Below are 26,002 nucleotides of genomic sequence, written 5' to 3' on the forward strand. Positions count from 1 at the left end.
TGTGGTCTTCCAGATTTTCTCCTTCCATGTTGACCATTCTGACTCATTGGACCATGATGTACATCACTTTTATTGCATGAAACTTTTATGTTTTGAGATATTCTTTTTATTTTTACAGCAGTCAGTCAGTTTACATTAAGTAATACACTGTCCTTATAGGCCTTGGAGATGTCTAATAAGCACAGAAGGAAAGGTTAAAAGATTTCAGGGGAAGGAGACCACTGCTTATGCAAAAGGGAAGGCTGATCAGAGGGCGGCATAGGGATGTCTGTATGCTTGAGTCTTGGAGTAAAAGAGACATGGAGACCTAAGTCTGGAGGGTTAAGATGGTTCCAGATTGTGGAAGAGCTTTGAATGCCAAAAGAAGAAAGGCATTTGGGGACCTATCCAGTTTTTGTTCAGGGAAGCACAAAGATTAGAGCTAAAGTTTAGCTCTGATGCCAAGATTAGCTTGGCATCAGCTTGAGAGAGAGATCAAAGGAAGTAAGAGGGATAAAGAACCAAGCCATGGGAATAACTAAAGAGAAAGTTAACAAATCAGGTGATGAGTTGTGGGAATGATAAAAAAATAGCTGACATTTATTGAATGTTTAACCTGTGCCTGGCTTGGTCCTCAGCACTTTAAAAGTACTAATTCGTCTTCACAGCATACCAGTGAGGCTAATGCTAGTATTTCTGACTTTATAGTGTATTTTAAATACGATATTCTGAAAGTTCCCATGAGGTGGAACTGCAAAATTTAAGCATCAGTAATTGACTTTGACAACTTTTACAAAATTTCATTTAAAAAACTCATTGATGCTTACTTGATTTTGTGATATATATGTATGTACACGTTGAATATTGTATGTTAATGTGGCATAATATATGGTATATTCATATAATATATAATTAAGCTCCCATAATTCATCTTATAATTACTTATTTCATTTAATTCTCCTACACATATGTCCCCATTTCAAACTTACAGGTGAGAAAAATGAAAAGTTTAGAGAAGTTAAGAAACTTGTCTAAAGGTACACAGTGAGACAGGGCCAGGGTGGGAGTTATATAAAACCAAGTTTTCTTACACCATATTCAGTGCTTTTTTAACTACATACAGAGAGGCTTAAGAACAAGAGAGCAGTGAGAAATGGGGGTTGGTCGCATATATTGGTATGGTTAAAATAGATTTTAAAAAATATTTTATATGATAAAATATTTTATATATTTAAAATGAATATTTCAATTTTATATTTTTAGTGTTGTTTTCTTATTAAAGAGAAATGTGTTTACATTTGTTTGTGTATGTCCTTGAGTTGCTTAAGGCAAATAGTCTAATGATATTTAAAAATACCTATCAACCAAAGTAAATAAATACCTATATTTTCCACCCTGTGTTTTAATAAATCTTACAAAGTCCCATTCTGCTCCTTCCTCAGAAAAAGGTGATACTTAGGGGAAGTGTTCAGCCATTAAGATCATGGCCTAAGTTGTATCATCACAAGCAATTTAGTTTAAATCAATGGTCATTAAATTTATACAGTAGGGCAGATTCAAGTTACCAGAATAATATCAGTCACCTGTAAAGTTGTAGATGATGTGCTTTCTTGAATGGAAGACAGCTGGAGAGGTATTAAATACCGGGTATGGGAAAGCACACATAACATACCTGGCAATTCCACAGTGTTTACAGAGCAACACTGTTGTACTTTTATTAGCTGTTGAAATTTTTAATTGTACAATGTATTTCCTTGAAAAGGTGTTGTTGACTTTGTTGACATCCAAAGGAGTTACTACTCATGTGAACTTCGTCATATCTGAAAAGGCACAAATAATTCTTCAGATCCTCTGGGAAAGTACAATTTCCCTTCTGTCTCATAAACCTACATTTCTATAAGTGAAGTGGCTTAACAGCTTCATAGGCCTTCTTTTATTACACTGATGTTTTAATTTTAAAGTTTTGCCTAAAAGGACAAAAAATATATAGATAGAATCAAAGGAATATTGGCCAGGAACCTTATGTTTCAACCATGAAGCTTCTGTCTAGAAGCTTTTCTCCTTTAGAAACAAGAAACTGGGCTAACAGAGATTTTTGGAGGCTTGTCCGGTTTATTTCAAGACCAATATCCCCTTTTGAAAATAAAGGTCCATATGCCTTTATTCTCAGTCCTTAACTATGGCCACATAGACATCCATGACGAACCATCTTCTCTTCTCTTTTCATTTCTATACTTTAGCATGTCTTCAGTTATTTTGTCTTCACACGTGCACGTGCATGTGCGTGTGTTAGGAGACTCTTCCCATGTAGTCATCCTGGAGGCCAAGGAAGACAACTTATCCTATTTCTGTTTCTCTACTACAATACCAATCATGCATGCAACTCCTCTTAATTAATACACTTCCTCCTTCCTAATGGGTTCTTGAAGTCCTCAAACTTAACCTCAATTTGCATAGTCAGCAGCACACACTGTCACTGATCACAGACTTAGTTCTTTCCTGATTATACTAACACTTTGTACTTTACTTCCCAAATTACCTCTCCTCCGAAGCTTGTCACAATTCCTTTCCTTCCCATGTATTTTTGTCTGTTCGTTGATCTTGGTTTGATTTTGTTCTTTGCAGCTGGTGCCCTGCCCATGATTTGTTTCTCCTTTTCTTGTAGTTTGTTACTAGAACTCAGCCCCTTTTCCTCCTCCACATCTAGCCCACTGTACCATTTCCATGGGTGGTATTGCAACTCAATTTGCATTAATACCAGATACAGCTCCCAGGTACTATTTGTTGGCAAGAGAAAATAAAATACTTATTCCTTAATAAAACATATATTGAGCACATGCTTTTTGTCAAGCACCTATAATTTAGTAGCAACAGTTTCTCTACTCATCTTTAATTGAAAATTCCCTGTTCAGCTCTCAAAACCATATGTCATCAAGTTCAGATAAACACTAACTTCCTAAAAACATGCCTTTTCATTTATGCATTTTAGCCAATGATACATGAAATGTGTCAATATAAATGAATGCACCTAGGGGCATTGGCATATTTCCTCTTGGTCTAAACTTGACACACTAAAACTTGGCAATGTCTTGGCAATGATCTCACCTAATTTTGACACAAGGCTTATTATGTGTTCAATACAGTTATGGATGTACAGATTATGGGGGCTTATGAAAAATCGATTTAAACAAATTGACTCTACACAGTAGAAAACCCTCTTTTTCACTACATGAGTTATTCTGTAATGCATATGCATGTACAAAGACATCTAAAGTTTTTTTTTTTTTTTTCCCAGCCCCACTTTTCAAGGCACTCAACCGTTACACTCTGAGACAGCTAAGCTCCTGGCTTCTTCGGTCTACACAGGTATCATATTTGTAACCATTAATATGCAGACAGGAGGTGATTAAATGCAGGCATGATAGAATGTGACACCCCATAATAAATGAGAATGAAAAAATGAATTTGTAACCATAAATCATGTATTAAAATTTATGTCACAGGCTTACATTGATGAAGACAAGGTAGAAATAAGATATGAAATAGACCTATTTTTAAAAATTATAATTAAAGGCATTTAAATTTTATGATATTTTTTCAAATCTTTATCTTAGGTCGAAAGTTTGACTTCTTGCCCCTGAAGGTAGAATGTTTGAAACCTATGGTTTAGAATAAGACATTGGACAGTTACCAGTTTCATTATAATGCAGATTTTTAACTTTAGCATTTTAAATATGAATGCTCTTATGCATCCAAGACAATGAGCTACTACCGTTTTTCTCAGAAAAGGAGAAATAAAAAGACACAAAATTATTGAAGTTTAGTCTTACCCACATACTTTACTTAAAAAGAATTTGACTATACAATTGGCTGCCCTGTTGTGTAAAGTTCTACAATTTCATAAAACTTTAAACTTCAAGAGAAGAACCTCACAAATTAAATGATATGAACTTTGATTAGAAACATTAAATGCACAACTGAAAATTTCCAGGAATCCAAAATACAGCCCCAAACCCCATTTAGAAGGCGAAGACATCCAGGGCATCATTATAAAATATCAAGAGTTGTATTGCAGTAAACTAGCCATAATTTGAATTTCAGATGAATAATATAAGGTAAAAATGTTCTTCTCAAAGCGTTGCTGGGAATTAAATAAACACCTAAAGCTGTTGTCTGGCTAGTTATAGATGCTCAAAAACAAACAAGCAAACAAAAAATGATTGTTACTTGTCATGAAACGTCTAGTCCTTACCATCTTCAGTTACTTTTGGTAACTGTAGATGCTAATGATTATGTACATATAAGTGTACATGTGTATATATGTGTGTGTATATATGTGTGTGTGTGTGTGTGTGTGTGTGTGTGTGTGTGTGTGTGTGTGTGTAACTTTTTGTCACTATTTTATTTTTACATGGGACAAAATTATATTGACTTAGTGAGATGAAGAAAACTTTAAAAATAATTCAGTACCGTGGGCTCATGCTCTAGACTTGTGTGAAACTATGGGTGAGTACACATGCCGGGGGAGGTCTGTAAATTTAAAAAAAAAAAAAGGAAGTAGAAGAAGAAGGGATCCTTGCTCTACTGTTTTTACATTTACACTTTGAAAAACATGATGCTAAAGGTGATATTAGTTGAGCAAAACAACATAATTTCAGCTTCTCTGAAAGCTAGTTGACAATAAGTCAATCTTGCCTTGAGGCAAGATTCTTCCTAGCAGCAATGTTCACTACAATATTTGTTCAGAATTGAGGAGTGATTTGTAAGATCTGTCCCTTCAGGAAAAAAAAGGGGGGTTATGTATGCCATATAGCTAATGCAGAATGAAAAACAACAACAAAAACACCCCCAAAACCCTCAAACCAGAGAAATGAACATATCACCACTTTCCATTTTTCCTTTGCGTGAAAGATTCATTTTGTAGCGTGTAAGTAACCCCCAGTGCAATCTAGCTGAAATATCATAGAGAGGGGAAAAAAAAAGAGTAAATTTTCACAGAAAGAGCTTTGGCATCTTAGTGAGCATTTATTATTTATTCGGCATATTGAGTTCTCTTGAGTTTAATCAAATAACTTCCTTAGACAGCTGTTCTAAGTCCTGTGTTAGATGGTAAAAAGGCTGTGTCCAACAGTGTTTCCTGAACATCTGTATCCCACACCCCTCAGTCACCTTGTTGTTATTGTTATTATTATTATTCCTAGGTTACAGAGGAGAAACCAAGGGTCAGGTAACTTCAGTGATTTTCCCATAGTATAACCTCTCATGACGAGCAGAACTTGGTCCAAAAGCTCATGAATGTGTTGCAAGGACAGAGGGGAAGCAGCTAAGGCTTATTATAAGGACACAGGAGCCAAATGAAAAGGCACAGAAAATGTTTGTCCTCAGGGCCCCTTAAAGAACGTTATTTAAGATACCATAGCAAAATTACATTGTCCCAGTCGCTCCAGGAGAGGTAATGCCGTGGAATGGGTAAGAGTAGAGAGTCTGGGATAAGACTGCCTGTGTTCAAACCTCAGCTCATTCATGTATCGATTCTTTAAACTTGAGGAGGATGTTCAATCTGCTTATACTTCTGTTTCACTGCACGTAAAATTAGAATGGTGAGATGCGTATTTCATAGGTATGTGATAAAACTCCATTAATGTATTCAGGACAGTGCCTGACTATTGCAAATCTTCCACAACTGTTAGCTGTTAGTAGTGTTATTTGAGTTTCCCTGTGACAACTATCTTATGGTTTTGGCTTATTCATGGTTTATACTCCCTTACAGCTTTTGCTTACTCCCTTCACCCCATATGTCTCCCAGCTGCTGTGGACACAAAAATACCTCTCTGTATGCCTCCTATTCAAATTTCTCACGAAAGTGAGTATGATTGGATTGGTTAGCCACTCTCCAGTATTACTATCCCTTTAGAACAGACCATTTCTTTAAAACTACACTGGAGGCTCAGGTACAGATCACAAGTTAATCAGCTCCCACCAGAATTGTGTTGTCTTATGGAATAAAATATGGCAAAATATAGGTAAGTAAAGCCAGCAGTAGGGTTTTTTTTCATTAATATGTAGCTTGAACTTTAATATTTCTCCATTTTATTCTGCCTCCTTTACCCTTACCCTATGGAGAACACTGCAATTAATATTCTCTCCTGATGCACATCAGAAAGGTGCCGAACAGACCTCTCATACTTCAAACCCAAGATTAAATGGAAAACTAGTAATATAAAGAAGAAACCATGTTAAACCATCAGGCACTGCTTTTGCAAAGCGATTAGTGGGATGCATACTTGCAGATTAGTGATTGGATTTATCCCACATTTTTTTTTTTTTAAGAAGATGTTGGGGGTAGGAATTTATTAATTAATTAATTAATTTTTGCTGTGTTGGGTCTTCGTTTCTGTGTGAGGGCTTTCTCTAGTTGCAGCAAGTGGGGGGCCACTCTTCATCGTGGTGCGTGGGCCTCTCTCACTGTCGCGGCCTCTCTTGTTGTGGAGCACAGGCTCCAGACGTGCAGGCTTAGTAATTGTGGCTCACGGGCCTAGTTGCTCTGCGGCATGTGGGATCTTCCCAGATCAGGGCTCGAACCCGTGTCCCCTGCATTAGCAGGTAGATTCTCAACGACTGCGCCACCAGGGAAGCCCCCCGCATGGTTTTTATCTGGAGCAGAGACTGGAGTGATGCTGATTGCATGTATCAGGTATGTTAAAGCATTCGGCTAGACCAGGGCTGTGTAGATGCTTGTGATAGCAAAACAAAAATGTGTCTAATTTATCTTTACAAATGAGATGGGATTTTCCAGATCTCCTTGCAAACATCATGGTTGTATAGTCTCAATCTGCCCTGTAAATTAAATGCAACTCCTAGCAAGCCTCAGCTGCCTACCTCCTCACAGATGCCATGAACTATGCAGTTCTCAGTCTCATGGTCCTTTACCTGCAGCCTCCTGAGTCACTCTGAAGGTGTCATGAAAAATAATTATGCATATGTCCCACCTACCATGTATGTCTTTTTTCACTCTCTAGTAATACTGATTTTCTTTTTTTTTTCCTACTTATACTTAAGGGAATTGAATGACCAAGTGCATAAATTAGAAAAAAATGGATAACAATAGCCAGGGGTAAAGCCATATGATTCCATTAGGAGCATTTTCAAAGCAACAGTAAATTTTTATTACAGTGACTTAAGCAAAAAGTGATATTTTTAATGATTTAATAAGAAATGTCTTGGTAGATGATTGCTGACAGAAGTCGAGTGGTTTATTGACATTCGGGCTGGCAGTTCTGATTCTCTCAGTGTTCCCTTATGTGTGTACTTCACATAGTCACCATATGATGTAGTTGATGTTCAAAGCTAAAAACACTGAGGGGATGTTTCAGGGAAAGAAGATTGCTTTCCAGAAACCCTAATGACTTCTCCTTACATCTCATTGGCCAGGACTGTGCCCCATGGTCTCTCTCATGTTGATGAGGGAAACTGGGAAAGTTAAAATTTCTGCTGGGACTTAGTATGTCATTTTCTTGTACCAAATAGGTTTTTGTTTTCAAGAAAGAAGATAATAATTGTGAGTGATTAGGCAACCGACAATGTATATTATATGATGATGGTAGAATTTTGTGTAAGAAAAACTTGGATTTGGTACAAGTTTACTGTATAGTAGATGGTCAGATGTGCAGTGACAACTGAAAACATGCCAAAACTTCGGAGAAGACATTTGTTTTGACGTCTGAATCATACAGTGAAAACTGTATTTTAAAGGTTAGGCTTGCACGAATCTATACAGGTGATAAAATTGTATTTTAAAATGTGTGTGTGCACGCACACACATACATACAAACACACCTGTCTTGTGCCAAAACTCAATTGGTAGAAGTTGCCTGGATCAATATATTCATGGGTGTTCTGAGGCTGTCTTTAGGCTCAGAGAGAAAGGGTATTGTGATCCAATATTGATGAAAATCATTGGTGAGGGAGTGATGAGAGATAGATATATGTATTATGTCTGTGTAATTAAGGGGTTTTTACCTCTTATTTAACTGGAACTCTGTTGGCCATGTACAGACTCAATACTTATAGCAATTTGACCATCCAAGTACCACTATGGAAAATACAATGCAATGCAGTACAACCTAGTACAATGCAATACAATTATCTGCCTCTGGATTGATCTCCTTGGTTTTGAAAATACTGAACATTTTCTCTTCAGACACATATCAACAAAAGCTGCTTTTGTGGACCTGATAGAGAAGGAGCTGGCAACATCAGCAGATAAACTTTGCAACATGTAGCCCTGGAAATGGTTTAGGAGAACATACCCTGGTACTCTAAGGAGAGGAGAGAAAGAAGGAATTAATGTAATAACTTGAGTAACTCGCAAGTGCAACTGCTCAAAATCCTACCTTAAAATTTGGAAGGATTCTCACCAAATGCTTCTACCTTTGTTCTGCTGATGTTGTATTTCCAAAGGTCTGTCCTCTGATGTTGATTCCACTGGATCTGTTCACTGAGGTTGTCACTGGGTTCGTCAATATTACTGCAACAAGTGCTTCCTGCAAGGAAGGGACATGGAAGAACGACCACAAAGCTTGGATATTTTAGGCTGCTGCTATTTACTTCGATTTGAGGAGATTAACATTTATTTGGCACCCAAGCGGTCTTAGTCTATTTGGGCTGCTATAGCAGACCAAACATATAAACATGTTATATGTTTATAAACAACATATATGTTATAAGCAACATAAATTTATTTCTTACAGTTCTGGGTGCTGGGATGTTCAAGATCAAGGTGCCAACAGATTCAGTGGTGAGAACTAGCGTTCTGACTCATAGATGGCCACCTACTTGCTGTGTCCTCACATAGCAGAAGGAGGGAGTTCTCTGGGGTCTCTTTTATAAGGGCAGTAGTCCCATTCACTGAAGCCTCCACCTTCATAACCTAATCATCCCCTGAAGGCTCTAGCTCCTGATGCCATCACATTGGGGATTAGGTTTCATCATAGGAGTTTTGGAGAGATACAAACATTTAGTCCATAGCACAGGGCATTCTAGGCTTCTGCACACTTTATACAGTCTCACAGGTATTACATCCTCAATTCAGGATTTCAGTCCAGAGCTCTGGAATCCAAAGCATGTTCTGTTTCTATTTGACATGACATTTCAAAAGTACACTGAACACACACACACACAGACACACACACACATTAATTTAACTATATCTAGGCAGGTTTTATCCTCTTATTGTTGAACTCCTTGATGACAGAGAAGAGCTCTCTTCTTGTTTTTATGTCTCAAAATGCCTAACAACATGCTCAATAAATGAACAGTCTCAACAAATAATTCAGTTCTAATGTGTTCCAGTGTGTGATGTAAAAGAGTATGTTACATGAGTATGTTCAGTTTGTAAATGTTCATGGTACTATGTACTTATGGGCTGTGTATATCAAGCATGTTTATTAAACATCAGTAAATAATTTTAAAGTACTCACTTTCTGAAGTCATTTGCATACTAACAATAAGCACTTAAGCCCAGGAAGCCTGCTGGGCTCCCAGACCCATCCCCTGCCCTCCAAAGCCCCCTCCAGGTCTCATGGGTCCTTGGGAGCATAGGAAGGAGGCAGAGGGGAGAACAGGAGAGCCAGGTGGGAGGAGCCCTCCAGGAGGAGCGGGAGAGGAGTGGAGGGCAATTGCCCCACCCACTTGGGCCTGGGGAGCCTGCTGAGCTCCCAGGCCGGTCCCCTGCCCTCCAAAGCCACCTCCAGGTCTCATGGGTCCTTGGGAGCATAGGAGGGAGGCAGAGGGGAGAAAAGGAGAGGCAGGTGGGAGGAGCCCTCCAGGAGGAGTGGGAGAGGAGTGGAGGGCAATTGCCACATCCACTTGGGCCTAGGGAGCCTGCTGAGCTCCCAGGCCGGTCCCCTGCCGTTCAGAGCCCACTTCAGGCCATGTAGGTCCTTGGGGGCATAGGAGGGAGGCTGGGGAGATCAGGAGAGGCAGGAGGGAGGGGTCCTCCCAGACCAGAGGAGCAGGAGAGGAGAAGAGGGCGTTTGCCCTGCCCACTTGAGCCCAGGAAGCCTGCTGGGCTCCCAGGTGAGATTCCCTGCCCTCTGAGACCAGGGGTGGAGGGCACGCCTGGGCACTTTCTGTTCCTTGAGCCTAAGCCCCACCCCCCACAGCCCCCAGGGCCTTTTCCAGCCCTGTGGGTCCTGAGCATTGGCCCCACCCACTGTCCAAACCTCGCAGTTGCTTAGGCCCCGCCCTCCACAGCCAAAGCGTTCTCCCCAACCCCTTTTTTTTGGTCTTTTTCCCTCCTACTCTTGTTTTACTCTTGTGGTACTGATGCGCCTTCTGGTTGTTGATTCATCTATATTTTTATTTTTATATTCTTCCTAACATATCTGTTAGATTTCTAGTCTAATTTTATTTTTTACTTTGTTATTGTTCTTTTTTTTTCTTGCTGCCCCAGGCAGCTTGTGGGATCTTGGTTCACAAACCCGGGGTCAGGCTGAAGCTCCTGTAGTGGGAGCTCTGAGTCCAAACCACTGGACTAACGGAGAACCACAGACCCAAGGGAATATCCATTGGAGTGAGGTCTCATGGAATTCCTCCTATCAGCACCAAGACCCAGCTCTAACCAGTAGCCTACAAACTCCAGTGTTGGAAGGCTCAGGCAAAACAAGACAGGAACACAATTCCACTCATTAAAAAAAAAAAAAAAAAAAAATGTCACAGATGAAGTAGCAAGGTAAAATCCTACAAGACCAAATAAGTGAAGAGGGAATAGGCAATCTACCTGAAAAAGAATTCAGAGTAATGATAGGAAAGATGATCCAGAATCTCGGATATAGAATGGAGGCACGGATTGAGAAAATACAAGAAATGTTTAACAAAGATCTAGAAGAACTAAAGAACAAACAAACAGAGATGAACAACATAATAACTGAAATGGAAAAATACACTGGAAGGAATCAATAACAGAGGCAGAAGAACGAATAAGTGAACTGGAAGACAAAATGGTGCAAATAACTGCCGAGGAGCAGAATAAAGAAAAAAGAATGAAAACAATTGAAGACAATCTCAGAGACCTTGGGGACAACACTAAACACACCAACATTCAAATTATAGGGGTCCCAGAAAAAGAAGAGAAAAAGAGAGGGTCTGAGAAAATATTTGAAGAGATTATAGTTGAAAACTTCCCTAACATGGGAAAGGAATTAGTCACCCAAGTCCAGGAAGCACAGAGAGGCCCATACAGGATAAACCCTAGGAAAAGCACACCAAGACACATATTAATCAAACTAACAAAAATTAAATTCAGAGAAAAATTATTAAAAGGAGCAAGGGAAAAACAAAAAATAACATACAAAGGAATTCCTATAAAGTTATCAGCTGACTTTTCAGCAGGAACTCTGCAAGCCAGAAGGGAGTAGCAGGATATTCTTAAAAGTGATGGAAAAAAAACCCTACAACCAAGATTACTTTACCCAGCAAGTATCTCATTCAGATTCAATGGAGAAGTCAAAAAGCTTTTCAGACAAGCAAAAACTAAGGGAATTCAGCACCACCAAACCAGCTTTACAACAAATGCTAAAGAAACTTCTCTAGGCAAGAAACAAAAGAGAAGAAAAAGACCCACAAAAACAAACCCAAAACAATTAAGAAACTGGTAATAGGAACATATTGATAATAACCTTGAATGTAAATGGTTTAAATGCCCCAACCAAAAGACACAGACTGGCTGAATGGATACAAAAATAAAACCCATATATATGCTGTCTATAAGAGACCCACTTCAGACCTAGGGACACATACAGACTGAAAGTGAAGGGATGGAAAAAGATATTCCATGCAATTGGAAGTCAAAAGAAAGCTGGAGTAGCAATACTCATATCTGATAAAATAGACTTTAAAATAAAGAATGTTGCAAGAGAGAAGGAGGGACACTACATAATGATCAAAGGATCAATCCAAGAAGAAGATATAACAATTATAAACATATATGCACCCAACATAGGAGCACCTCAATACATAAGGCAGATGCTAACAACCATGTGTTATGACAGTAGCACAATAATAGTAGGGACTTTAACACCCCACTTACATCAATGGACAGATCATCCAAACAGAAAATATATAAGGAAACAGAAGCTTTAAATGACACAGTAGACCAGATAGACCTAATTGATATTTATAAAAAATTCCACCCAAAAGTGGCAGAATACACTTTCTTCTCAAGTGCACGTGGAACATTCTCCAGGATACATCACATCTTGGGTCTGAAGCCTCAGAAAATTTAAGAAAAGTAAAATCATATCAAGCATCTTTTCTGACCACAATGCTATGAGACTGGAAATCAATTACAGGAAAAAAACAACTGTAAAAAACACAAATACATGGAGGATAAACAGGGTGCTACTAAATAACCAAGAGATCACTGAAGAATCAAAGAAGAAATTAAAAAATATATAGAAACAAATTACAGTGAAGACACAACAACCCAAAACCTACAGGGTGCAGCAAAAGCAGTTCTAAGAGGGAAGTTTATAGCAATACAGTCTCACCTCAAGAAACAAGAAAAATCTCAAATACACAATCTAACCCTACACTTAAAACAACTAGAGAAAGAAGAACAAAGAAAACCCAAAGGCAGTAGAAGGAAAGAAATCATAAAGATCAGAGCAGAAATAAATGAAATAGAAATGAAGAAAACAATAGCAAAATCAATAAATTTAAAAGCTGGTTCTTTGAGAAGATAAACAAAGTTGGTAAACCCTTAGCCATACTCACCAAGAAAAAAAGGGAGAGGACGCCAATCAATAAAATTAGAAATGAAAAAGGAGAAATCATAACTGACACTGCAGAAATACAAAGGATTATAAGAGGCTACTACAAACAACTATATGCCAATAAAATAGACAACCATGAAGAAATGGATAAATTCTTGGAAAGGTACAATTTTCCAAGACTGAACCAGGAAGAAATAGAAAATATAAACACACCAATCATAAGCACTGAAATTGAAACTGTGATTAAAAATCTTCCAACAAACAAAAGCCTAGGACCAGATGGCTTCACAGCTGAATTCTATCAAACATTTAGAGAAGAGCTAACACTGATCCTTCACAAACTTGTCCAAAAATTCATTCTATAAAGCCACCATCACGCTGATACCAAAACCAAAGATACTACAAAAAAAGAAAATTATAGACGAATAACACTGATGAACATAGATGCAAAAATCCTGAACAAAATACTAGCAAACAGAATCCCCAGCACATTATAAGGATCATACACCATGATCAAGTGGGATTTATTCCAGGGATGCAAGGATTCTTCAATATACGCAAATCAATCCATGTGATACACCACACTAACAAATAAGGAATAAAAACCATACGATCATCTCAATAGATGCAGAAAAAGCTTTTGACAAAATTTAACACCCATTTATGATAAAAACTCTCCAGAAAATGGGCATAGAGGGAACCTACGTTAACATAATGAAGGCCATATATGACAATCACACAGCAAGCATCATACGCAATGGTGAAAAACTAAAAGCATTTCCACTAAGATCAGGAACAAGACAAGGATATCCACTCTCGCCACCCTTATTCAACATAGTTTTAGAAGTCCTAGCCAGAGCAATCAGAGAAGAAAAATAAAAGGAATACAAATTGGAAAAGAAGAAGTAAAATTGTCACTGTTTGCCGATGACATGATACTATACATAGAAAATCCTTAGGATGCCACCAGAAAACTACTAGAACTAATCAATGAATTTGGTAAGGTTGCAGGATACAAAATTAATGCACAGAAATCTCTGGCATTCCTATACATCAACACCGAAAAATCAGAAAGAGAAATTATGGAAACACTCCCATTTACCATTGCAACAAAAGAATAAAATACCTAGGAATAAACCTGCCTAAGGAAGTGAAAGACTTGTACTCAGAAAACTATAAAACACTGATGAAAGAAATCAAAGAGGACATAAACAGATGGAGATATATACCATGTTCTTGGATTGGAAGAATCAACATTGTGAAAATGACTGTACTACCCAAAGCAATCTACAGATTCAATGCAATCCCTATCACACTACCAATGGCATTCTTCACAGAATTAGAACAAAAAATTTTACAATTCATATGGAAACACAAAAGACCCCGAATAGCCAAAGCAATCTTGAGAAAGAAAAACGGAGCTGGAGGAATCAGGCTCCCCAACTTCAACCTATACCACAAAGCTACAGTAATCAAGACAGTGTGGTACTGGCAAAGAAATAGAAATATCAATGGTACAAGATACAATGCTCAGAGATACACCCACGCACATATGGGCACCTAGTTTATGACAAAGGAGGCAAGAACATACAATGGAGAAAAGACAGTCTCGTCAATAAGTGGTGCTGGGAAAACTGGACATCTAAAGGAATGAAATTAGAACACTCCCTAACACCATGCACAGAAATAAACTCCAAATGGATTAAAGACTTAAATGTAAGACCAGACACTATAAAACTCTTAGAGGAAAACATAGAAAAAACACTCTTTGACATAAACCACAGCAAGGTCTTTTTTGACCCACCTCCTAGAGTAACAGAAATAAAAACAAAAATAAACAAATGGGACCTAATTAAACTTAAAAGCTTTTGCACAGCAAAGGAAACCATAAACAAGATGGAAAGACAGCCCTCAGAATGGGAGAAAATATTTGCAAATGAAACAACTGACAAAGGATTAATCTCCAAAATATACAAACAGCTCATGGAGCTCAATATCACATTTCACCAAGGAAGACATACAGATGGCCAAGAGGCACATGAAAAGATGTTCAGCATCACTAATTATTAGAGAAATGGAAATCAGAACTGCAATGAGGTACCACCTCACACTGGTCAGAATGGCCACTATCAAAAAATCTAGAAACAGTATATGCTGGAAAGGGTGTGGTGAAAAGGGAACCCTCCTGCCCTGTTGGTGGGAATGTAAATTGATACAACCACTATGGAAAACAGTATGGAGGTTCCTTAAAAAACTAGAAATAGAACTACCATATGACCCAGCAATCCCACTACTGGGCATATACCCTGAGAAAACCATAATTTAAAAAGAGACATGTACCACAATGTTAATTGAAGCACTATTTACAATAACCAGGACATGGAAGCAACCTAAGTGTCCGTCGACAGATGAATGGATAAAGAAGATGTGGCACATATATACAGTGGAATATTACTCAGCCATAAAAAGAAACAAAATTGAGTTATTTGTAGTGAGGTGGATGGGCCTAGAGTCTGTCATACAGAGTGAAGTAAGTCAGAAAAACAAATGTCGTATGCTAACACATGTATATGGAATCTAAAAAAAAAAAAGTACTGATGAGCCTAGTTGCAGGGCAGGAATAAAGAGGTAGACAGAAAATGGACTTGAGGACATGGGGTGGGAGGGCGAAGCTGGGGCAACGTGAGAGTAGCATCGACATATATACACTACTGAATGTAAAATAGTTGGCTGGTGGGAATCAGCAGCATAGCACAGGGAGATCGGCTCGGTGCTTTGTGATGACCTAGAGGGGTGGGATGGGGTGGCATAGGTTGGAGGTGAGGGAGGCTCAAGAGGGAGGGGATATGGGAACATGTATATGCATATGGCTGATTTGCTTTGTTGTGCAACAGACAGTAACACAGTATTGTGAAGCAATTATACTCCAATAAAGATCTATTAAAAAAAAAGACAGTGCAAAAAATAAAATAAAATAAGCATACAACACACCACACAAAAAGACTAATTACAGGTTAAGAAAGAAACGTCATATCTGCAATGACATGTGCAGAGAAAATGACGTTAACTATGGAGTTCTTAAAATAACAAGCTATGAAGCATAACCAAATCTGTAAAGTTAAGGGAAATTTGCATTCTATAAAAACTGTTGAAGTTGTTTTTACCATAAATATCTATGAATATCTTCAGTAAGACTGATATAAATGTGTCAATTTGTCTCTTTTGGATTTATATGCCACATACTGCCTTGGAGAACTTGAAACAGTTTACACTGTTAACAGTGCATCTCTGAGAATTCTAAATGTACTTACCTTGTACATTAAATCAGCAGATTTCAAATATTTTTTGATCATGACCCTTAGTAAGAAAATATTTTATACCCAAAGCCAACACACGTACATACACACACACACACACACACACACAAACACAGACACACATGCAACAAAAGCAATTGTTTTACAAAAAGAATAATGATGACTGCATTACATTATTTTAATTTTCTCTCTTCTATTTGTTTCACTTCTGTTTTGTTTCACTTCTTTTCTCTTTAATTCTTTTCTCCATTTTATAAGAATGTGTCTCCAAAACTGGAAAATTAATTTCATGGCTCACAGAATCAAGTGTTGGCAAACATTTTTCTCTAAAGGGCCAGAGAGTAGATAGTATAGACTTTGTGAGCCATACGAGTCTTTGTCATAACTACTCAATTTTGCTGCAACTATTCAACTCTGCCATTGTAGCGTGAAAACAGCCATAAGTAATACGTGAACAACTGAGCATGTTTGGGTTCCAATAAATCTTTATTTACAAAAGCAGGCTTTTGCTCAGATTTGGCCCACAAACATTAGTTTTTCCACTGTGGGATCATAATGACTAAAGGATCATAAGGCTCAGTTTGAAAAATATTTCTTAAAAGTAGCTATTCTCAAACATTTGATCCCAGGACCTCTTTAGGCTCCTAAAATTATTGAAGCAAACAAATTTTTATGTGGGTTATATCCCTCAGTATTTATCATATTAGAAATCAAAACTGAAAAATTTAAATATACATTTATTTATTTACTTAAAATATATTTCATGTTAATGCTGTGTTTATGAAAAAATAGTTGTTTCCGAAAACAAAGAACATGACTGATAAGAGTGGTATGCTTTTACGTTTCAACAAATCTCTTTAATATCTGGATTTAAAGAACAGAACTGAATTCTCATTTCTATTTTTGCACTCAATCTGGCGAAGCACAGCACATTATTTTGATTAAATTATATGAAGAGAATCCAGACTCACACTGATATGTATTGAAAAAGGGAGGAGTATTTTAACAGCCTTATCAGATAATTATGGATATTCTTTTCTGATATTATACAAAAACTTCATAAATGGTAGTTTCTTAAATGTTAGCTGTAAGAAAGAATCTGAACACCATATTAACAAATACATGTTAATATCATCATTGACTTCTCCAGAAAAGTCTCTAATTATTGGGAAGCTTTCAATCTCATGGTAGTAGATACACATTTTTCAAAGTATAATGTTTGCCTGAAACTTTAATTTTTTCTCTGGTAACACATACTGTCAGTTATTTTCATTGAAGCGACAGGATCATTTCATTCATTTTGGGGGAAAGATCTACCTAATACCCAAGTCTGAATACCATAAGTTATTTATGTGTAGTAAAGAATTTAACTTTGCCCTAAAAGAAGTCTGACCTATGTTCTCAGATCTTGCCCTAAAAGAGGTCTGACCTATGTTCTCAAGTCTGACCTATGTTCTGAGGTTCCAAGGTCTTAGACTGTCATGCCTGTATGAGTGTTGTTGTTTACCTTGGGACCTTGGACCATGCCAGATAATAACAATGTGATATAGGTTTGGGGCTTTGGGTCATACCATATGAACCTGATCTTCACAGGGCTGGAGATTGAGTTTACCCATGTGGGCAGCCAACCAGATATGTATGACCAATAAAGACTAGACACTAAGGAAAGAGTGAGTTTCCCTGGTGGGAAATAGTCCATGCATATTGCCACACATTGATACCAGAAGGTAATGCTGTCCATGACTCCACGGGGAGAAGGCACTGGAAGCTTTGTACATGAAATTTTCCTGGGCTCTGCTATATGCATCTCTTCTCTTGGCTGATTTTAATCTGTACCCTTTAGTTCTAACAAACTCTAACCATGGATATAACATGTTTCAGTGTGTTCTTTGAGTCCTTCCAGCAAATTATTGAACCTAAGGGTGGTCTTGGGGACCTCTGACCTTCAAATTTGTCTCAGAAGCTGGGTGGTCTTGTAAACACTGTTCTCTCTAACTTCATGATTTGTTAGTGATTCTTTCAAATGAAAACAAGTGTCAAGTGTTCCATGACGAAGACAGCTAGTTCAGTTCACAGACAGTTGCACAAGAGTTTTTCCTTGGGGCAATCATCATACTTCAGGATGCAGCAGAAATACTTTACATATGACACAAATGCTATTCTTAAGGGAAACTGGCTTTTTTAACCTGCAGATGAATGGCAATGAAGAATATATTGACAACTAGTGTAGTTTAATGTTACCACCTTTATGCTAAGTTTTCCATAGTGTTATGCACTATTGCTCTTGCACCATCAGTGCAAGTGTCAATGCAGTAAAATGAGAGAACATCTTAAATGTATTACAAATATAATTATGAACTCACAGACCCCCTAAAGTTATGTCAGGGACTCCCAAGGATCTGTGTACCTTACTTTGAAAACTATTTCTATAAAAATAATGCTACATATATCATATTATATATATTCTAAGAATTTTCTACTTAATAGCAAGGATTTCACTTAGTTACAAGAGAGAAGCTTAATTGGAAGTACTTCCACTGATTTCATGTTTCTGAAATGCTTCACTCTTGGCTTGGGTATTTCATTACCTTTCATTTTAATGTTTTTCATTTCCTGGAATTTCTTGCCTGCCTCAAGAGTTTGCACCTCTGCTTGCAATGTTCTTCTCTTACTTTCCACAACTCTGATTGTTCATTCATTCATATATGATCTCACTTTGATACCCACTCATTCCTCCTCTAACGCCCTTCACATGCCTATATTCTTCTCATTCTTCATTTCTCCTCTTTATCCTTTAAGTCATTTCTTTAAATACCTCCTCCTCAAAGAGACCTTCTGTGATTATCCTATTCCCTTTTTCTTTTATTTTTTGATATATTCCCCATTATAGCCTAGCATAATGCCTGGTAGTTAGGGTGCATAAAATCCCATGAGCTGAAAAAAGACTGATGATTGAATATAAAGAACCTGATAAATTCAGTTATCAGCTATCATTTCACAGCTAGGTGAAATGTTCTAAGATCCAGCACATCACCCTTTGACTGAAGCTGTATGTCTTTACTTATTTATGCATAGATAGGTAAATATATAGATGATAAATAGATAGCTGATACATACTGAATACATACACCCCTGGATAGCACAAAGTGAGTGTCATTACAAACTTGCTGAATGTATGCATAAAGAAATCAGCCATCTATTAAAGGATATTCAGCTTTATGCTTCAGCAAAGTCATCAGACATGCTTCCAGAACATTCACAGGTGTTTCTTGATTTTCTGCCTTATAGAATTGCATTATTCTTAACACATTTTTCCCTTTAAAATACTTAAGTAACTAGGGTTCTACCTTCTTGTGTAGATTACAGACTTCCTTGACCTAGAGAATTAATTCCTAGTCAGTTAGCAAAGTTCTTGCCTTCAATCTCTCTTTCCTGGAATGGGTGTGAGAGGGAGGAGGTATAGGGGATTGTGGATTACTGGAGTTGAAGGAACAAATGAATAGGGTGATCAAATATCAGACATCATTAAATCTATGAAAACAAAAGGCAAAACCAACAGGAAGAAACACAGAGTATGTAAAGGTGGAGACACCTGTGTAGATTATCTAATCCAAGTCCTTAATTTTATGGCTGCGGACACTGAGGCCCAAAGAAAGTAAGTCCACCCAGAAAATGCTAGAACCAATTTTCCTGATGCCTAGTCAAGGCCAGTGTTCGGTATTATTGGTCTGTGTTGCACTGGATATACTAGTTGCATTTCTACGTTTATTTTTATACCTGTGTGTGATAGTTTTTTCCTGAGCCCCAGCCACCTTGGGAGGAAGCTGCAATATAGAGCTAAAGATATCTGCTTCCTGTCCTCTACACTTCCCCCTAAGCTAGCTGCAGTGGAGAGAACCATTTCTGCACATGCCTGGCATGAGGCACAAGGCTGCCATGGACCCTCTATTTTTCCAGGTCCAGAAAGAAGCCAGGGAATCAGGTTTGGATGAGACAAAGGACACAAAGTGATTAATACTTGAAGTCTGGGTTCCTCTTAACACCTCCCTGTTTGCTCTTGAGTATGTCTTACCATAAAAATAAAATAGAGATCTCCTGTTACAAAGCAGTTGGAGAGAGGGAAGGGTAAGAATATGAGAATCTTGGATAAAGCTAAACAAGCTTTTCTCTACTCCAGTTTTTATTTGCAGTAACCCAAAGCCCCAACATTATACAGCCGAGCTAGCACGGAGATTATTTCATTCCCAGAAAAGTGCTCTTTTCACGTCTCTCAAGACTCCCTGATATCACAATGTGTGATCAAAGACTGACTTGCTTCTGATGAAGAGTATTCTTTAAGTTCTTTCCTACTATGTACATTTGTAAATGCTTCTGTTAGCCAGAAAAGGCAGAGCCCCACATTTTAGATAAGAATATCTTAAGTAAAATTTTATTCCCACATCGGTTTGAAATTTTTTAAATACATAAGGGTATTTAAATTATAATTTACAACTTCTTGCTTTGAATTTTCTTATTTTGGTTATGGGATTTACTTATGGACAAATAATACAAATAAGGAAAATACTCTGGCCTTTTTGGTAACATTTTATTTCTCTCTTTCACACTGTTCATTCTTGTTTGTTTGTTTTTTCTTCTTAGTTCAATTTTGAATCCTTATTTCTTATTGGTTTTACCCACTTGTGACATTTTCTGCCTACAGCACACTTTCTCAGTAGCACCTGGATACCCCAAGTTTCATCTCCTTGCAAACAAGCAAAAAATCTAACACAGCTTCCAGAGTCTGCTTCTTGACTGCACTATAATCTCTGGAGGAATCTCAAATTCATTTGTCTCCTCTAAGAAGAAATAATGCGTATGATCCTCAGGTCCAAGAAAAAGTGATAGTAGCAAATGCTCCAACTGGCATGGAAAGTCTCCCTCTTTTTGTTAGTTAGAATTGGAGATTTTCAGCATAAGTATCTACAGATAGTCTTATTAAGACTAATGTGTAGAAAGATATTTATTTTATTTTTGCCCTCTTTGTGACTAATTGATGGAGGAGGTCATCCAGAAGATATGGCAGCCAGGGACTTCCCTGGTGGTCCAGTGGGTAAGACTCCGTGCTCTCAATACAGGGGGCCCGGGTTCAATCCCTGGTCAGGGAACTAGATCCTGCATGCATGCTGCAAGTCCGCATGCCACAACAAAGATCCCGCGTACCGCAACTAAGACCCGGCACAGCCAAAATAAATACATACGTATGTACATACATACATACGTTTTAAAAAAAGAAGATATGACAGCCAGTTGAACCACAAGCTGGACCCAGGCGATTAGAGGCCCCTCTTCTTCAAATGTGTACTCTGCTTGCCTTCCCTGTTCCCAGAAGCTGCTCCAAAGATACAGCCTTGAGATAGAATTGCGGTGTTATGACAGTAGTCATTTAGTACTGTAGTTATGTAGTACAAGACTGAACCCAGTTAAGACCTCTTCATACATTTTTAATATTTGAAAGGCAGGTGCAGAAATCTACTTGTCTTGCGACTGCTCAAGACAAACCTCATAAGTAAGTTCTCCCTTGCTTATTAAACCTGCCACCAACCAGTTGAGAGTGGTCTGCTTCTTTCTTCAGTCCCTGTCCTCCACATACCAGGCGGCCACTTTCAGATTATACCTGGGAAGTTCCCGAGGAGGTTTTAAAACAGTATGGCATAGCTCTGCCCAGTTACCAGATGTGAGGACCACAATAAATCAAAAGATTTTTACTAAAAGTTAAACAGTATTTTATTTTTCCCTCTGTTGAGCATGTTTGTGAATTATTCTTGTAAATTTGCTACTGCAATATATAACTTATTAAGAATTTGAACGGGGTTGGTATTCCAGCCAAATCTATCTATAGTTTATTACTGCATATATTCTTAAGTTTCTGTTACATAAACATTCATGTCTGGTTTTTACCGCCAGAAATTGAGTGTGGCCAATGGGGGTGCTGTCCATGGTGCTGATGTTGAGATTCAGGGGATCTCAAGGCTGCAGCGAATAGGGAAACATGTATGTGTGTATGTGTATGTATATGTATCACACATACATAGATATATGTACATATGCATATTCCTCTTTCACCCCCTAAGAAAGGCTGATGCAGCAGAAGGAGAGACTAGGTTATGGATAAAGAAGTGTAAAGAACGTTGACAGAGAGACATTCTGAACACCATGCTTGAAAGGTGGGGTGATATCTTCCTCGCAATTCAGCTGCAGGATTTGCTGAGAAGCAGAAGAGAGTGAAGTGGAAGAAATCATGCAGGGACAGCGGTTCAAAGCTAAATCTGTGAACAGCACCAGCAGGCTGGTGTTTCCCCTTTTCATGTATTGCCTGAAAAGGGGTCCAGAGTATTATGTAGAACAACTGAAAGCCCCCTGAACTTTCTGGACAAATACATCTGTGAAGTGGTGTCGTGACAAATTGTCAAGGCAATGTTAAAAGGATCTCTAGTTTCTAAGAATTTGTTGTTATCAAAACAAAGTGGAGTAAAATTATGTTCTTGCCATCTCTGTTCTTTTTCTTTGCTGAGTGAATTCAGCTTTTTGTTTGTTTGTTTGTTTCCAATACTGAGCAGCTATGTCTTGTGGGCTCCATTTGGCTTAAGGTCATTTCCTTCACTGTTGGCCCGTAGATGGACTGTGTCACCGAACAGCTTCTAAACTAGTTATCTTTAAATGCTGCTCCACTCTGGTGGGATGTAAGTCTCATCACTCCTGTTAAGGTATTTTGGGGTCTCTTCAAATGTGTCTACCAATCTGAGCTCTGTGTATGATGCCTTTAGATTGCTGGAAAGGAGAGCTCCTTCAGCAGGCAGACAATTATGTAATATGCTGAAGTGGAGCTTTGGGGTGGAGAGATTTCCATAACTATTGAAGTGATCAGAGAGGGAACAATAAACTGAGCTGTTTAGGCTGGATGGTGGGCTGTATTGGATGATCTATTCCCTGGTCTCCCACCATGCCTGTCCCATTAGCTGTGGCCATGAAAGTACAGGGAGCCCTCAGGAGTTTTTTGGTTTTGCATTTATTGCAGCTTGTCTATATGAATTGTACTTTGTTAAGAACAAAAAGAAACAAAATGCATTCTAAATGTAAACAAGGTTTATGGTGATCGACTCTGAGTGGTAGTATTATAAGTATTTTTATGCTTACATATCATTCACATTCAAAAATTTCTACAATAAAAGCACATTACTCTAATAATCAAGAGTAAAATAAATAAAATAAAAGTAAAATTACACAAGATAAAACTTCATAAAAAATCTTGATTGGTATTTGAGTAAAGTTGTCATTGCCCCTCATTACCCACTCCCCAAACTAATATACCCACAGAGGATACTGGTCTAATTGATTTTCAGTCATTAACAGAGTCAGTATCTCAAACTAGTGTAGGGATTTTAAGTTATGTTTTGTCGTTGTAGATGTCTCTTAGCTGAACGCCTCTTTTGTTTATTTGTTTATATGTCTATTATAAATGAGAGGTATGACTCACCTTCCCAATGATGTTTGAAAAAATAGTGTATGGAGGCATAGGGTACATTAATATCAGCGTGGCCAGTGGCTGCCAACGGGCCTCAGACTCCTGTGCAGTGCATTACCCATTGTCTTGAACTTCACTTTGTAGATCTATCTCTCTGCCTTGCTTATCAACACTGTGATTTTTAGAAAGCTTCTTAATCTAATTCCACTTCAAATTTATCATGTAAAATGGGAAAAAGTATTTGTAGCACAAATAGCAAAGACTTAACACATTATAATTTATATGTATACATATATATATATATGTATTATACATATATATGTAATAGTTTCACTACCAGAGAAAATATGCAAAAATAAATTGTGAATTAGCAATTTACAAAAAAGGTAAAGCAGAAGTTAATAAAATGAAACTAACTTCCCTGGTATCGTAGATTTGCACATAAAGAGTTCCCTTTGTTTTGTTGGGTAGATCACAAATTTGTTGTATCAGTTAGATGATTCATTTCTATAATAGGCCTAAAATAATACCTAACATAAGAGAGTTATTTGCTAAATGATTTATGCCTTTCAGAAGACTTTGGGAAGGGGAGATATATGGTCCAACTACTATTTCTGGGTCCAGAGATTAGGGTCTGACTCTTGAGAAGAAGGAAATAGATTGCTGGCAGGGGGCAGAAAGGAGAAGGAAATGTGTCATATTCTGGTTTTCAGGACAAGACCCCTGGGGGCTACTAATAATCTGAAACCAAGACAGAAGTCCAGTTTATACAATAATTATTCACAGTATAAGTTCATCTCCTAGTACTATGTTAGTAAATGCTCCTGTTCTATATCCTTCTTCACTTTTCCTCCCCGCTCCCTCCCTCTCATTACCATCAATATATTTTCATTATAATTACCTTTATTTGAGTCCCTTTATGTGTGACTTGTACTGCATTAAAGCATATATATATGCTCTAATATATATTATATATATCATATATATGATATATATAAATATATATATGATATATATATATGATATATATATATATCAGCTAGTATTCAGAACAATCTTACAGGAAATATATCAATATCCTGACTTATGGTAGATAATGAAATCACAGTCCAGAATGCTTAATCAGGTTTCTTGAAGTCACCCAGTAAAAAACATGGTAAAGCTGTGATTAAAAGCTTAATGTTTCTGATGCCAAAGCAAATTATTTTAGGTTGAAGAGGAGAATGTGGCTCCCCACAGGAACCTCACATTCCTACCATAAAGCAGTGGGACTCACTGCAGAACACAGTCAGTAGGTGAGAATGAATGTTTGATTACACAGCAGGCTTATTTTAGGAATGGGATGAGTCAGGGGCAGTGCCTGGGCTAGGGGTACAGAGTGATGTGGTCTCTTCCAGGACAGTAGAGATTTCAGCCCTCCACCGGCTGCAGACTCTCTCCACTTCTGGTGGAAGGTGGGATTTATATTCCCTTTCAGGAATGTCTCAAATCTTTGTATTCTTCCTTGGGCATATGTAAACTGATTCTTCAAACCTGTAAGTGAGCTGGGTAAATACTGACAGACTAGCAAGCAGAAAGCAAAGAAAAGGGGAAAATGTCAATCCCTTACATATGAAAAATAAATTGAAAAAAAATCTTTTAAGACATTCTAAAATGTTGCCATATTAGCAGCTCTCAAAACTGTGGAGTAACATTAACCTATGCACGCAGAACTGAAAGCATATTTCCTGTGGTGTCTCCCTGCTGTTCAATGGCAGAAAGAAAGTGAAGAAAGCATCTCACAAATTTGCAGAGGGAATTATTTTTAACTTAAAAAAGTATGTTATTGATAAAATTCTAAGTTTTCTTTCATTTTGATGCACGCCCCCCCCACATGTACCCTCTGCTCAAGCCACAGACTATTTCTTACCATTCCCCAAACATGCCAGACTCTCTCATATTGCATGAATTTGCACATTTTTTTTCTAACGGAGATACCCTTATAACAAGTTCTGCCTACTTCAAATTTAAAAGGTGTATAAGATGTTACCTCCTCTGTCTGACCTTCCCAAATGGCTTCAGGGCATTAGACATCCTCACTTCATGTTGTTCCTACCTCTGCTACAGTGTGTATCTTTTCATCTTTACAACAGATGTATTTCAGTAAAGTTGCACTCATTAATCTGAGTTTCCTGAGCCTAAGGATTGTATCTCTTACGTTCTGTCTTCTGGGGTTGACAATTAGTGTGACTCAACAAATATATACGCAAATAAACATACACACAGATATGTGCTGATAAATGAATTTCAACTCCTTTCCCAGACCTTCCTTGCTTTTTATTCAGGAGACAGTCACATTTTATAAGTTTTTATTGTGTGGTAAGCTCCTCAATGGGAAGTGTGAGGACTCCAAAGCAAAGAAAGTTAAGTTTTCGGTATGTTTTCCATCTCAG

General features: G+C 37.7%; 1 protein-coding gene across 1 annotated transcript in view; it reads left to right on the forward strand.

Moving 5' to 3' along the window:
* Window positions 1-26,002, forward strand: part of CDH8 (cadherin 8) — a 1,195,405-nt gene that overhangs the window by 392,859 nt on the left and 776,544 nt on the right. The window contains exon 9 of the mRNA XM_079908493.1: window positions 3,275-3,345. The gene's annotated coding sequence lies outside the window, so the exon portion shown is untranslated. The remainder of the gene's footprint in view (window positions 1-3,274; window positions 3,346-26,002) is intronic.

This window comes from Stenella coeruleoalba (genome assembly GCF_951394435.1).
Source record: "Stenella coeruleoalba genome assembly, chromosome: 20".
NCBI classification, from domain to species: Eukaryota; Metazoa; Chordata; class Mammalia; order Artiodactyla; family Delphinidae; genus Stenella; species Stenella coeruleoalba.